Below are 9,821 nucleotides of genomic sequence, written 5' to 3'. Positions count from 1 at the left end.
GGTTTCCTGTATTACTGGATTTAAATACAAACTTACAACCAAAATGCTTTAAAGATACATACAGTTCATACAGTACAAAACATTGAATACATTTAATCTCTCCACTCGCCTTTCTTTTTTAATATAGAAAGTACAGATAGAGCAGAGTCAATGCATCAGTTCAAGAACAAATGATGGAAATGAAACAAGGACATGGCTAAGTGTTGTAACTCAATTGAAAAGACTTCTGTGGAATTTGATGCGATGTGGGTATGACATTAAGAGAGTTAAGAGAGAAACCAGTGGGCTTATGAATGAAAGGTGACGCGTGTGGGCTACTTGTTACTCTGAAACCAAAATACCTTTAAATGATCATAGAACAAAGAAACCAACTAACCTCATCATCATTTATCAATATTTGCATTTTTCACATGAAAAGGGACAAATGGAAAAATCTGCGCATCAACTGAAACATACAGAATGGATGTGGATGAACACTTAAAAGACTACTTTGGATACTTTGATAACTTGACGACTGATAAACATTAACAGGAGCTATGCACATTTGATCCCATATGATACACATAGTTGCCCTTGTGTTGTTTTTTTTCAGTGAAATGGGTCCATTATGGTTTTCATAAGAGAGGTCTCTAAACATAGTATTAGCGCCAAATTTAACTCGTGTAGGCTAGATTTGTTGTCATTGATCTGTTGATCTATATTAAGTAGCATTCATCCACATGCTTTTAATATACTGTATGTGCATTTGCAATTTTGGTTTGGATCTTGTATAAGAGGAGAGACATTGATACAGGATAGTGATTGTTTGAACTGTGCACCAGAGAAATCCAGATGGTGATCATGAATGGCAATCTGTCAGAATCATCTATTGCACCACCATGAAGATTTGTCTTAATGTCACTGTAATATATCTTGTGCATGTGGCCAGCATATGAATATGGAAATAACCAATAAGTAAATCAGGACATGTAGGCCTAAAGTTATTAGCTGAAACAGAACAGTGTGCAAGGCAAAGTCAAATGGTGCGATTTTTTTTTCTTAAACCTAAACTGTCAGGAAAGCGATCATTTCTCGGAAATATAATGCTGACAACAGCAAAAACAATCAGCACGCACATGCAACATTTCCACAAGGTATATGGAAGTTGGTGCTACGGTTAAAAAAGAAAACACCTCCTCATGCAAAACAGGTCAGTGGTAGCAACAGTGAGATATTTAATTGCACTGATCCCATGGTATTTTTGCATCATTAGATCACTTCAGACAACGGTTTCCATTTATTGTGATCCCTTTTCAACCGGTCATGTAACGTTTAATGTGTTTTAAGTGCCTGTTTCACACCTGGCCCTTTGGGATTATAATATAACTGAACACACTAGACAGCATACATTACTGTACATTACTTACATTACTTAATGGAACATTTTCGTTAGATAGATAAAAAAAGTAATCAAAAAACAAAAGAATGCACATTTATTATTTAGCATGCACACACCAGTTTACTGGCGACAAAAAATATTCCTCACTTGAGGAATTACATGGAATTAAAGATCTTCAATGTAACTCGAGTTCCAACTTTCTCAATTTTTCTCAAGTGTTTATGCTCTTACTTGCCACTAGAGGGCACTCTCAGCAAGAATGTGGGAGATGAGCTTTAGTGCCACATTCCTGCACAGGCCTTTATCTTCACACATTGGCAAAGGACTAAAATCTCAGGACTGATGCCAGTGCCAGGGTTGAGTCATAAAGGTGATAACACCTTAATGCTGATAATGATCTGCATTTTAATATGAAGCGTACGGGATCAAACGTTTTGTGATAACGCTCAGATCTTACAAGCGAGGAGGTGCTTCCCCTTTCTGCTTTGGGCAAAAATGTGCGTGAGAACGTCCTAGATCACCTATGGACATGCGTCATCACAGAGTTGTTGTTTTTTTCCTGCCATGTCTGTGTGTAATGATTTAGTCAACTGTGGAGAATGCTGACATTTCCTTTTTTCGTATATATGAGATGTTGCGGTTAGCACATATTGTTTAAAAATGACAAGTCATGTGCAAAAGCTCTTAACAGTTGCACAGTTAACTGCTTAATCAAGATCAAGATGAATCAACATATCTGACACTTCTGACTGCATCATGTACACTTTACAATCTTGAATGTGTGAATTGTACATGCACCGATACTACTTTTTGGTGTACCGATACCAAGTACCTATACCAAAATGCTCTACAGCATTATTATTATAGCATATATTATTATATGGTGGATTATATATCCACCATAGGAATAAGAATTACCACACAAACACAGTGAAATAGAGGATGGACTTTATTCTACTCTTACTTAGTTCACTGTAAAAAATAATAAGTAATGGTTACTTGAAAAAAGGGTGGAAACTCATTGCCTTAAATAAGTTAAGTAAACAAAACCTTTCTCTTCCAAGTTATGTTTACTTGATGTCTACAAGTAATGCTTACTTAGAAGTTATCCTTAAGACTTTAAAGTTCTGGTTACTTACTTCCAACTAGTAAAGTTTACTTCATGCCCTCAAGTAAAGCTTACTTGAAACAAAGTTGTATTTACTACTGTTAAATGAGTTACCCTTACTTTAAGTTGTAAAGGGTACTTTATGTTGGATAGTAAAGTTTACTTGCAGAATATACACAAATAGTTGGCACTATTAGATTAGAAAACTTTATTGTCATTTTGCAGAGTACAAGTACAAAGACAACAAAATGCAGTTTGCATCTAACTAGAAGTGCAAAAAAGCAGAAAAATGCAATCTGATATACAAAGACAGGTGGTGCATAGACAGGATAAGAAATATGCGGTGTAAACAGTAGTATACAGTTGGTTTACAGAAGGTGGTTTAGAGTAATATAAATTAGATATAAATATGTGCAGTGTATTAGCAGAATAAATATGGATATTCGGTATGAACCATATAGACATATATGTACAGTATACAGCTATGTGCAGTGTGGTAACAGTACTGTAGTGCAGAAACAGTAACATTATAAGAGTAGTAAGAATACGTGTATGTGCAGGATGAATAGTATGAAGAGCAGTAGAAAATGCCAGGTATAAGTGTAATTACAGTATGTACATTTGTAAATAAATAGAACACTATGGGTGGAATAGGGTAGTGCAATTGTCCGCGGGGGTTGGGTGTCCCCCGTCAAGGTTTCCATGGTCATGGTGGACACCTCAACAGGCACAGGCAAGGAGGCATTGGGCGGGGGCTTAGTTGGTTGGTTGTCACCGGGATGCAGAGCTAGAGTTCAGTAGGGTGACAGCCGCGGGGGAAGAAGTTTCCTCTGAACCTGCTGGTTTGGGTGCAGAGACCTGTAACACCTCCCAGAGGGAGTGGGAATTGAACAGTCTGTGGTTGAGGTGAGAACAGTCTTTTGATGCTGCGACCTTACGCCAAGCATCACTTGCCCTGGATGGCCTTGATGGAGGGGAGTGAGGAACCCGGTGATCGTTGGCCAGTTTTCACCACCCTCTGCATTTTTGTTGGGGTTAGGTATTCTGGTGTAACCTCCATGTTTCAATCAGTAGTGTTTGAGCAACTGACCTCTGACTTCACATCCAAACAAGCACAACTTACATGTCCAGTTCATTGCTCTGCATTTTCAGTTTTCCAACTGCAAAAGAAAAGAGGGCAAAATTGCATCTATTGGCCATGTTTAACTAAAACAGCTGATTAAGTTTATCACATTAAATGTTAATTTAAATTATTTCTCCAGAGACCTAATTAATACTGTTAAGCTAAAAATATTATGATTTGGCAACTTAATTTTCTCTATTGCTTCAGGCCTAGTACATTTATCACAATAGAATTTAAAATGTCAATCATACGTTGGAATTATATGGATGCCATTTTGCACCTCAATAACGGCACATTCGTTCAAATTCCACACACTGCAACCTAAGTCCTCTTGCTAAATCACAACGAAAGATTTTAGATAAAAAGACCATGGCTTTCTCAGTCAGTAAGGTTATGAGTCCAATTATCCTAATTGTTTTATCAATACAGTAGGAATATCGACGTAAACCATACACAGTTTAATCTTTACACGTTTTGAATCAACTTAGCATGCTAGCAAGCGTTTCTCATGAGAAATGGCTAACGTTAGAACTAAACTTCATTAAGAGAGCTCATGAAGACAACTGCTATTGGCAAATTTATACAGCCTAGTTCTAGACCCCAGGCGCCACCACTTCCTCATAACTTCGATAACATAAAAAATATCAAAGGGCTTGAATACCTAGAATATTTGTTTTCTGCTCTGCATGGTCTGAGGCAGTGTTCTTTGGTGTTAACTCGCATAGAAGCTAGCTGCTATCAGTTAGCTGCAAACTGTTAGCAGCTTGCGCATATATCGGCCACTTAGCAAGTTGAACTTAACATTACCCCAGCTGTTAATGAAACCGAATGTACAGTTTTGCACAAATGCTGTTAGTTCAACCTATACTGTAAACATTTGACACATTAATACATACTGTAAACTTACCGGACAGAGCAAGTCACTGGTGAAGCTGCATTACACTCCCATCCCAAAAGTCAGCACCACCGTAACACTGCCGACCGTTGGCTGTGGAATCCAGAATGCTCCCTCTGCTAACTGTGCGCGTGTGCACTGCGTGAGTCCAGTTTACTCAGGTCTGAGTTGTGAAGCTTACTCGTTTATCTCAAGTTTTAGACCCCATTGTTGCAAGTTCGGCACATTACTAATGTTACTCTAGAAAGAACACTAGGTCAGCCTATAGTAAGGAAAGTATACTTGTGTTACTGCAGTAAGATGTAGTGTCATTTTTTACAGTGTTGTTTAAAAATAAAATACAAAGAATAATATGTATTTAACTAATAGGAAACTTTGTCTGACCAGAAATAAACAAAAAATATGTTTGTGAATGTTGCAATAAAGTGACACTGGTGCATGGTATCATGGACCTTGTATTGTTACATTTCGGGGAACAAGTACATGAACACCTATGCCTAGCTATGATATCATGCCATATTGATACCGGCCTTGGGCATAAGTGGTATTGTAGTAAGTAGGTAGGTACCCAACCATATACCCTGTAGTGCATCCCTAATTCACACGACCACACAGACAGATGCATCTGCACACTTCATGGTGCAAATGACAGAATGAGTGTGTGTGAGAGAGAGAGAAAGAGAAAGAGAGAGAGAGAGAAAGAGAGAGAGACTTTAGAACTTCAGGCGAGTGCACAATACAGTACATTGAGAAAAGTGTGGAACATTTTTTGCAAGTGACACGCCGTCTATGTCCGCTGCTGCTGTAGCCGTTTTCATTTGTCAGCTGAAGCCATCTGTTCCCATGGCTTCCAGTGGTCTGGACAGCTGTTATCACAGGCATGAGGGCACACTGCAGAGCGCTGTGTCACGCAGAGACAAAACACCTTTTTACCAGGAATTTACAGATAGACCGAGTGTTCTTGCACCAAAAGCTTGCCAGGTGAGCTGGCTTACAACTTTCAGTTCGGAATGGATGGCGAGGCCAAAGATAATCATTTAAAGGGCTGGCGAGGGCAGCACATATGCATGTTGTGGGCTGCACCTGTATGGGTGCATCTGTACAGTGTGCACTGTTTCTTACGCAATGTGCAAATGGCCATTTCAATAAGGGCTAATTATATCTGTAAGTGGAGCACATTTTTTCATTGTAAATCTTTTCATTGCACACTTCTTTGTTGCTGATTTGACAATCTTATCGAGTCACATGTGGCCATTTTAAATTCAGGCAATTAACTGATGAAAGCTATTATTTTGCAAAATAAACACTACCAAAATATGCATAACATAGGCCTACTCTCGAGTTGTATTTTGGGGTTGACATTCCAGTTTAAATTTTAACAGAAATATTGTAATGGAGCTTCGGTTCACATATTCACATTCAGATGTTTCATAGAAATGCACCCATACATTCATAAAAATATTCAAAATTCAACATCCGATTTTCTCAGGGTATCTCTCAGTCGTCTGAAGTGACATGATCACAGGAGTTTACATGACAACAGCCATCAGCTCTCTCTATGCTTTAGAGAGAGGCACCACTTAGGCTGTCCTTTGCTTTGCCGACAGCTCCCGAGTCCCTTTTCCGAAGTTAGCCGAGCAATGACTGAAGCTGAGCGCAAAGACGAACGCCGCTGTGTCCAATTCACCATCGCATAACAGCCATTTCACATTGGTCATTTTTGTTTCCTCTTTTGAAATCCAGTGATGACTTCAGAATGCCGAAGACACTGAAATATTCCCGAACAAGGATTCGGGACCTGTCGTCGTGAGCAGGCCTTTTTTTTATTATTGTTATTAGCATTTCTTCACCACAGAAAGAAGCAGGCGGATGTATTTTAAATATAGGGCGCCTACATGCACTGTGTACATATCTTCACATAGGATGACTATACTGTGTGCTCGGAGAGACTGCTCATACAGCCGGACCTGCTGATGGATGATTCTTGTTTTATCGAAAGGATTGCCTTTAACGTTTTGAACGGACAAATCGGATATCAGTATGGTTAAAAGAGGCGTCCTAGGTTTTGATCTCGGTCTCAAAACGAAAATGAAGATTCAAAGAAATCGTTTTGTTCTGTAGCCTACTGTGGTAGTCGTAATTTACCAGTAAATAAACGGCTCAAACATTATGATATAGCGTTTTTAAACGGCCGTTTGGCACTAACTAAGGACATATTCAGCCTACATTGAAAAGATTTTGAGGCGTCAATTTATTTATTTTATTCTGTCACTCTGTGATGGGAATATATTGCTGAACCTTGGGTGAGCTTTATGGAAAACCTGAAGACATGACATGCACACGAAAAAAGAGGAAACGATCTTTTTTGTTTTTTAAAACCTGTGTTTATTTAAGATATATGCAACTGGCATAATCGAAGAGTGACGTTGCTCGACAGTAGACTGGACATTAAACCAGGATTCGGTTGATTTTTTTGTACAGACGTGACCATTCCCCGTAATAATTAATTATTTTTTATGTGTTCAGTCATTTGTAAAGGACGTCAAGTCCAGCTGGGATTATATTTCGAATTCATGGTCATTTTGCTGAGCCTTTTGGGCCTTTTAGAGAAAACATATTTTTGCCTTTTTTATCTATGTTATTTGTTTTATGTTGACTGCAACAAGCTCTCATCGCGGCCTGCTGCCGAAGCTAGAGCCATTGTCTCGAGGACAAGCTTAAGAAATCCAGGTAAGATGTTTTTTACATTTACATGACATTTTCTTGGTCTCCTTAGTCTTACGTAGGCTGTATCTATAGGGTTATGTTTGTTATGATGTAGCCATAATATAGAGTTAATCCATCGATTCTCACCCACAATAGCCAGTGATGAATGCACAGAAGAGATGAATGCATGACTCCTTTGGTACATGAATACTACAACCATTTCCTACAAATTTGGGCCTGTATTATCCACTTGTTATCGTCCACCCTCTCTCTTTCTCTCTCTCTCTCTCCTTCTGTGTATGTGCGTGCGTGCGTGTGTCAGTGTGTGCGTGTGTGTGTGTGTGTCAGAGAGTGGAAGAAAAAGAGCATCTTTTCCGCATTCGTGTAGGCACATATAACATGATTTAGGCACAAAGGATAATTGTTACTTAGTGTTTACTATGGTATATTTGCTATATGGCAAATATGTTGGTCATCTTTTGGGGGAAATATAATATACGCGCTTGACAATGTTGATGCAGGTCATTTGCACTTTTGTGTATTAGATGCATAGGTATTGGCTCTGAGAGGCGCGTCATCAGCTTTGCCGTAATAAATTATTTTCAACCTCAACAGCCTTTTTCATGTCTTCAACCAGGGTCGATCGGGCACAGGTTGGGCCGTGCAAATAACTATCTACCCTCTTATATACACACTAATGTATCAGAATGTCGCATAAAGCTGTAACACCCTGAATGGCCAGTAAGTAAGTCCATCTATTAGACTTCAAAAAAAAAACACACAATTTTACAGAATTTCTTTGTTTATAATTTCACCAGTGCGTTAGGTGTATTCATCAGTCGGAGTGAATCGGGCTCTGTTGGTTGGTGAATACCGCGTCGCCTCCTCCCACCGAGACCACGGTAGCGGTAGCCTACTCTCTGCTGTTGCTATCCAGTTCTTCAGTATAGCACAACCCCCTACCTCCAACCAACTCCCATCTCTACAGGCTCCTCCCTTCATTATCCCGAGCTCCCCGATATTAGGATGAGACCTCGAACTTGGAGTGGCAATAACTGTTCAAACGGTAGCCTAAACACTCTCGGTAATTAATGTTTGTTTAAATGCATGGTCACTGATTACAAAAAAGAAATCTCTGTGATGAAAGTTATCCAAAAATCATACCATCAGGTCGTGATTAGGGGTTTACTTGAAGCTTTTTACCCTCACCCATTACATGACCCTTGAAGCTTTTTACCCTCACCCATACACTGCAAGCTATTGGTTACCCCCCTAATTTTCCTCAAAGTAGGCTAACTACTGACTATAATAGTATGACTAGCAAACTGTGAGCTGTCCTTCAAGACCATGGAGGTATTACCATAATGTTGAATAAGGGTTCCAGTCAGGCCAGTATGAATGAATGAACGAGTAGTCTACATTTCAGTCATTAATATAATATAGGGCATCTTTGGGAATCCTGAGGACACAGGGGGAAATTAGAAAGCCACACTGACTGGGAATTTTACAGTGGAAAATGTAAACCTAGGGTTAGATTAGAATGTAGGCTTCATGCATTCCACCCCATCCATATCAGGTGTAATGTAACACTTCACTTCATTCCACATTGTGAGATATTAAAATATCTGATTTATGATTACTGATCTCTGAGACCGATGGGTGATTCCAAAATACTAAAAGATGCCGCTTTCATATTTTGGCTTGAGTATAAGAAAGTGGTCCTTGACTTTGTAGGGATAAGAATAAAAAGAGGTATAGGTCACGTTTCATGTAAATCAATCATTGATAGAATTCTGAAACCATGCCTTCACGTTTGTTTGCCTGTGTGATCCTTTTCAGTAGCTTGTCGTCTCCTCAGAAGCCCACCCTATCCCCACCTCCACACAAACATACATTTCAGAACATGCAGTTTTTCATACACAAACACACAGTAGAAGGCACAGGGTCTTGTAGCTTAGCAACAAGCTGCTGTAATTACTGTGACAGAAATACATTAGTATGCCTACTCTGAAACAATAGGCCTTCGCAGTTTTTTCCTTCTCCTTTCTTGTACTTAGATACCCTCTGTTGTCACCTGTATCTTTTCGGCAGGTAACAAATGTCTCAAAAGATTCCACTAAAACAGGGTTATATTGGCGATGAGATGACCATCTCTGTGACATACCCAGACTGCAGCGTTTTTTGGGGTTTAGAATTGTTTGTTTTTGTCCTTGCTGGCATTCCTCACAGATAAATGTTTAGCCAGTGAATATTTTAGCTCAACCACGCACACAAAATGAGGTTTCAACATCACCTCCGATCGCAAGTGATCCATTTTCCCTCCCCCACCTCCATTTCTCCTCCCTATTACTCTTTCTTTTACACACACACACACACACACACACACACCCCATACACAGATACCCTCTCTCTAAATCTTTTCTCTCTCACACACACACACACACACACACACACACACACAAATGGATGTTAGGTGTTGTATCCTGGCAACAAGCGAGGTAATTACCGTGACAGACTAGTTGCTGGCATGCCATGTAGCGTGTGGAGAAAACAGCTGATCAGATCCATGCTGAGGGGGACGGAGAAGATGTTCCACAGCATGCTACAGCAG

Source organism: Alosa alosa, chromosome 4 (assembly GCF_017589495.1).
Source record: "Alosa alosa isolate M-15738 ecotype Scorff River chromosome 4, AALO_Geno_1.1, whole genome shotgun sequence".
NCBI lineage: Eukaryota > Metazoa > Chordata > Actinopteri > Clupeiformes > Clupeidae > Alosa > Alosa alosa.
This window is presented reverse-complemented; position numbering follows the sequence as displayed.